Raw genomic sequence first — 6,451 nt, forward strand, 5'->3', positions numbered from 1 at the left:
GGATGGATGGATGGATGGATGGATGGATGGATGGATGGATGGATGGATGGATGGATGGATGAATGGATGGATGGATGGATGGATGGATGGATGTTGATTTAATTTGATTATTCAAATTACTGTAATCTATAAGTAAGAACAAAACACAACAGCAAAATCTAAAATGAACATTAAAATCAAGTAAAAGCAGAAAAAAGAAAAATGTGTGTTTTTAAACAAAAGTCAAAAAAATAAATATCTTCTATAGAGTTGTCCATAATAGTTACTAAATATACAGCAATGCCARTTTCTGAGCTCTAGCATTTCTTAAATTTTATCCCAACAAGCAGCTGTCCAGGTGTGTTTTTTTATCYCTCACATGATTCATTTGTTTTTAATAAAGTCAGGACACAGCAKTTWACATTTTTAATGATGGAGGTCAAGWTGAAAACTGATAAAATTCTGTTCACATTTCCCAGAGAGATGTTAACAGAAATGTTTACTGGAAAAAAAGTAAAAAAAAACACAGTTTACCTGCAAAAATCTTCAAAACAATTAAAGTTGAGGTTCTCAGCAGGGCGGTGGTGATTTTCAGCATGTTCACACGTTAACAATGACCTCGTGTGACCCCATCAAACCGAGGATCAGGTCACAAAGTGGTACGTGAGAAATAGGCAGCTTTTGATTAAAACGTTTGGAACAATTGCATTTTGTCAAAAAATAATGAAAAAATATAACATATGAACATACGTATAAGGGGCATTTTAATGAAATATTTGAAATATAATCTTAAAGAATTTATTTGAATATGAGCTGACTTACTGCCTTCAGTGTGCCWATGGGTGAATGTCTGAAGTGTAAARCACCATGGGGTCCAAGTGGACTGGATTAGGCGTTATATAAGTTCAAATCATTTAACTCTGGAACTGATCATGATGATCCAGGCATCAAAATGTAKCTTAAAGGCAGAAATTTAACTTAATCCTCAGTTTTGGTGAGATGTTGGTTTATGACATGTGCAGTTTACACACATTTCTATCCTGTGCACAGCTCAGATTGAGAAAACTCCTGATTTGGTGCTATGAATGTTTCTTGTGTTGTAATGAGTACATTAAAAGGAGCAGGGAAAAGGAGTAAATGCAAACTATGAGACAATACATTAAGAGAAACAAAGTTATTAAAAGTTATCCATGTGTCTTCTCGGCCCTTGGGCCTTATTGACAGGTGGCATGTCATCTGTTTTGAATTTCACACAGACAATAATCCAGTGACCTGCTTCACAGCCAGAAACATCCTTAAATAGACTGATGCCAGTTGGCATGGTAACCTCATGTGTCTTGATTTTCACATTGTCTCCCCCCCTTTGAAACGTGGAGGGCTCAGCATGACTTTGAATTTAAAGCCGAACCAAACAAAGGATGAAAACGCTCGCTGTCTTTGAAACGGCGAGAGGGATGACCACACAGCCTGAGAGAAAAGGACTTAGAAGAGAGGGAAATGGGTAGAATTATGGATAATAAATGAAATGAGTGCATGAGTTTCAGCCGATAGATAAAGTGGGAGTAAGACTCAATCTCAAACAGCCAGCAGTCACGTCTGAATTGATATCAAACAGGTCAAAAATAATGAAGTGAGAAATAAATTCTGCTTCCTGACGCTGATGTTCACTTCTCAATTTACCTCCCACAAAGACACATCAGCTCTTTGTGTTTCTGCCAGCAGATGGCTGTGCAGCACTCACAATGAAAAAAAAAATATATGGGGCTGAATCTGAACAAATTTGAAGAGTCAGCTAATTTTATTTTATCTTTAAAAAAATATAAATCTCAATGAAAATAAAAKTCATTCAAAAGCTGATTTTTATTTGCGACAATATTTTTGAAAATCTAATTAATCAATAAAGTGATGAAGTGTTATTCATTTGATTTTGGGATTAGAACACTTCCTGTGTTATTTTAAATTAAATTAAATTCATTTTACCAAAGGAAAAATTAAACATATTTAAACACACAAGGCTTTTCTTGAACTTTCACGTTTCATGTCACATCCTTAATTCATCCACTAGGGGGTGCAAGAGTCGAGCAAAAGCCGAGAAGCTGCCCAGACTTGATGGATGAGGCTTTTCCTTTAATGAAGAATTCTTAATGAATTGATTTCAACACGCTGGCAGAGATGAATCATCGCAAAACCAGATAAGTGCATGTTCAATAAAAACCTTTAACTTCTGCTCTTCAGCTACAGTATGTCTGAATCTGTGCTGAAATCTGTCTTTGATGCTTTCACAAAGATGCATCAAAACACAGTGATAAAAGGTGGGAGTAGCTGCTCTAAATGCACAGCTCTTTGTCGGTTCTTTCACAATGCTCTGCTCATAGCAAAAGAAGGCATAGAAATACCTGGACCAAAAGGGAAACATATTTGGAAGATGTATAGATACGTCAGATTTTTGGCCGGAGGCCTTGCAGCTCTGTGTTTACCTGGACAGCATTTGTCAGTAAAAGTCACTGGGTCAGATAATTGAATGAAAAGAGACAGATGGCAGCAGCGTTTACTGCTGATTACATGGAAGCCGTAAAGTGCCTCTCAGTAGCTGGGGGTGTCGAGACCTGGCCTATTAAACTACCAGAGCCTGAATCTTTAGAGGGATGCAGTTGAAACCAGGACGAGTGAGCTGCTTTAAAAGACTACAGCGATACAGTCAAACAATGAGTTTATCTTGAAAATAATTCATTATTTATTTTTGTGAACTGGTTTGCAGGCTGCCAAAGCTGTTTCACAACCAAAAACAGAATCAGCTCCTTGAACATTTGGAKTTCGGATGAAGGGGGCAGCGGCTGTCACTCACAAAGAATAAAGTACAGTTTACACATCATCAGAGACCTTTGGGTTGTGAGATAATTGCAGAGTGGCTGTGTGTGCACAGAGCAGTCAATATAAATAGTATATGCTGATGCAGGGTCATGCGCAGAGTTCTGAAATGACAAGAGAAGCAGTGTTCCTGTGCAAACCTGCTTGGAAATRCAGAACAGACTAAAGGCTCATGGCCTTCTTTGAAGGAATGCATATCGCTTGGCACATTTCATCCAAGCTTTATTTAAATCAATCTATTGGTTCATAAGATACATACAGACACAAGCAAGTAATTATTTTGGCAGCTGGCGATATGACTATAGCAGCTGAAAAATGCTTTATTTACAAATGAGTGAGGTGTCAACATTGGAAAGACTTGYCCCTCCAGCCTTACACGTTGGAACCAGAGCCTGAGGACGACCAAATTGTTGGTAAATCCAGACYTTAAATGGCAGTTCTTTTGCAAATAATTTGTTGTAATAGTTGAAAAAACTGAACAGGTTGAAAAATATGACCCCAAAAGAATATAAAGATAATTACGCAGCACCAGGGGAAACTAAACTCAACTTTTCTGCACTTCCAGAGACTCCAAGTACACAACAAAATGTATTTAACAACTAAAAAAAATGTACTTTGTATAATATGTCCCCTTTAGTCATAGAACTGCTCACAGTAACCGGGATAGTAATRGTGAAAGTACTTTTACACACACACTTTAGGAAGTGTTGAATTTACTTAGCCAAGTAATGCCAACTGGTTCCACTAAACCACACWGTGTTTTCTTTTAAAGGAAAGATGTAAAGTGCTGTACATCTATTTACTGAACTCATTTTTTAACAGTGCATAAACAGCTCCTTTCAGGGTAAGATACRGACRTATTTAAATTTGGAGYGTGGAACTAGGTGTTSAATTTTAAWGAAGTAAAAGTGTMATTTTTATGTTTTGAATGTAACAAAATAAAAAGAAAAWTAATTAAAAGACTTAAAAGGAAAATAAAAGTAGAACCTCAAATAAAATGATGTAAGTGCTGTAACAATGTAAATGTATTGCTGTGTTAACTGCTGTAATATTTTATTAATTCTCGTCTACAAAGCTCTGAAGGCTTGTTCAATATGTAGAACACAACAAACATAAATCACTCAGAGCTTGCTGTTCACAGGTCTGTAGTAATCTGCTGATTCTGACTTTATTTCTGTGATTGACAGGTTCTTCTCTGCCTTCTCTCKCTCTCTCTCAGCCTGCTCACTGTTCATTTACATTTGTTTGATGTATTGCCTTCTCTGAGAAATGTGTGATATGTTTACTGATGTGTTTTTCTACTAACTCCACCAGGCAGAGAATCAATACTCCCATTACAGGTAGATTCCCCCTTCCTGACCTGTAGAATAGGGAGCATCAGTCAATATCTTTGTCAAAATGATCCCCAGCTCGTGTTCAGATAGTTAGTGAGGGCAGGATGTGAGGAAATAATCTGCAGCTTTGTGGCTCCAACAGGTCAACAACTAGAATTTTTTTATAGTTCTTTAGGAGAACCAGGTGATAAAATGTGTGATTAAATCCCTGACTGAGTTTCCTCTGTGTGTTTTTATTTTATGCGATAAAATAAATCTTTTAGTTTTCATTTGGGCTCCTTGTACTGGTCGGCAGGGACGATCCATGACAAATACTTTTCAAGAATTTAAAATCTTAGTTCTGTACAGTATTCAAGTAAAGGCCAAATTTTGTTGTCCAGGAAATTACTCAAGTAAGACTGATCAGAACATCTGATTTAATACTTTAAAATGATGTCATCAGACTGAAAAAACATAGAAAGTTATGTAGAAGACACATTTTTCCAAGTCTAATTTTTCTTATTAAGAAACTTGTGAATTTATACTTATAGCATGTAATGTCAAGTAATTCATCTACTGTTTACTTTCAATTCAGCAGATAGAAAATATCATTGGAACAACAAAGCTTATGTACAAACAGGAGGTCTCTCTTCAACATAAACTGGATGTTTGTCTCTCTGGCATAGGCGTAATTTGAGGGAGGGTTAGGGGGTTTATGAYCCCCACAATAATTTGATCCAGTCAATATAAGCCCCCCAATAAAATGTCATCATTTGCTCAAACGCGAAAGAAATGAACTGGTTAAATAGACACATGCAATTCTCCTTGTCTTTAGATAACGTTGACCTGATTAAAAATTTACGATGTGTACGTTTAAGCATAATTGCTGAAAATGACATGCAGGGTTTTATAACATGACCCCCCCCCCCCCCCCACCCCCAGTGCTAGACATAAAGTTATGCCCTTACTCTCTGGTGCATTTCTGATTAAAACATGTTTGTTCTTCAGTGAAGTAACTTATAGTGGGTAGAGTATTCAGAAACAGTAAGAGTAGTGATACTTCATAATATTACTCAAGTAAAATAAAAGTACAATGAAGTAAAACTACTCCTATAAGTACATTTTCTTCCAAAAAAGTTACTCAAGTAAATGTAACTGAGTCACTTTCCACCTCTGGTTCTGAGTAAATTCCAGTTTGTGACTCATTAAAAACGTAGTTTTTACAGTAAAAAAAAAAAGATGGAGTAATATTTTATAGTCCAAAACAAAAACCCGAGTAGTTTTCAGCTTGAAATAATCAAAGAGGAAGCAGACTTTTTTTTTTCAATTAGAACTGAATGAGTCAGAGTCCAGAGATCCTCCAACTCCATCACATTTAAAGGTTTACTTTTACTCGCGCTGCATTCTGACTCAACTGCATCGACAGGACAGTAAACTGAGCACAATTACCTGTCTGCAGGGAGAGAGTCGGCCTGGATCAGCATCATCGATTTTTCCCACTGGATGCTGTTCGTCCAAAATGAAGACCGTCCACAAATCACAGCCTCTGCCCTCTGAGATCAAGTTTAATGCCATCTGGGCTCCCATTCGCTATCAATCACAACCATTAAACTCCCTTCTTCACCATCTTGGGTGCATTAATGAAGACAGGCCACCCATTTGCTTTGTGTTACCTGAGTCATTTGGTCCAAATACAAGACTTTTATTCAAATGTAACGACGTTGGTTGGTTTGTCGCTCATTAATAGATGGTGGGGTATTGTGCACAAATGAAGTTTTTGAGCTTTATATCGTGTTATAATGTCATTCCCTCGTCTAAAAGAAAGTTTTACTCTGATGCATTCATGCATGTTTGAGAAATCCTTGACCTTACCTCTGGTAACCATGTGGAGCTGCTTGCTGGTACAAAGCTCCGCCTATTTGTACAAAGCTCCTCCCTGGAGCTCAGTGTGCAGCCGAGCTTCTGCCCTACAGAGCACCCCTCCCCAGAAGCTCTGTTGTGAAGACGTGCTGAAGTGGGAGTGTCAGAAACTGTAGGAGGTTCTTAAAGAGACAGAGACCATTAGATAAACTATGATGCAAAGTCAATTTTAGTTACAACTGAAGTAAACAGTTACTTGATTGTGGTGTTAACTGAACTATTAGCCTGAATAAATAAATAACATCTCCCCTTTAAGATCATCTTCTGCTCGTCTCCTTTCACCCAGCTGGCCTCACAGTAATGATGATTAACACTGTGTAAAAAGGAAACGAGCAAACATCCAGAGGAGGCGGTGCTCTTGAATAAATATT

The sequence above is a fragment of the Austrofundulus limnaeus genome, unplaced genomic scaffold (assembly GCF_001266775.1).
Source record: "Austrofundulus limnaeus strain Quisiro unplaced genomic scaffold, Austrofundulus_limnaeus-1.0 Scaffold2, whole genome shotgun sequence".
Classification (NCBI taxonomy): domain Eukaryota; kingdom Metazoa; phylum Chordata; class Actinopteri; order Cyprinodontiformes; family Rivulidae; genus Austrofundulus; species Austrofundulus limnaeus.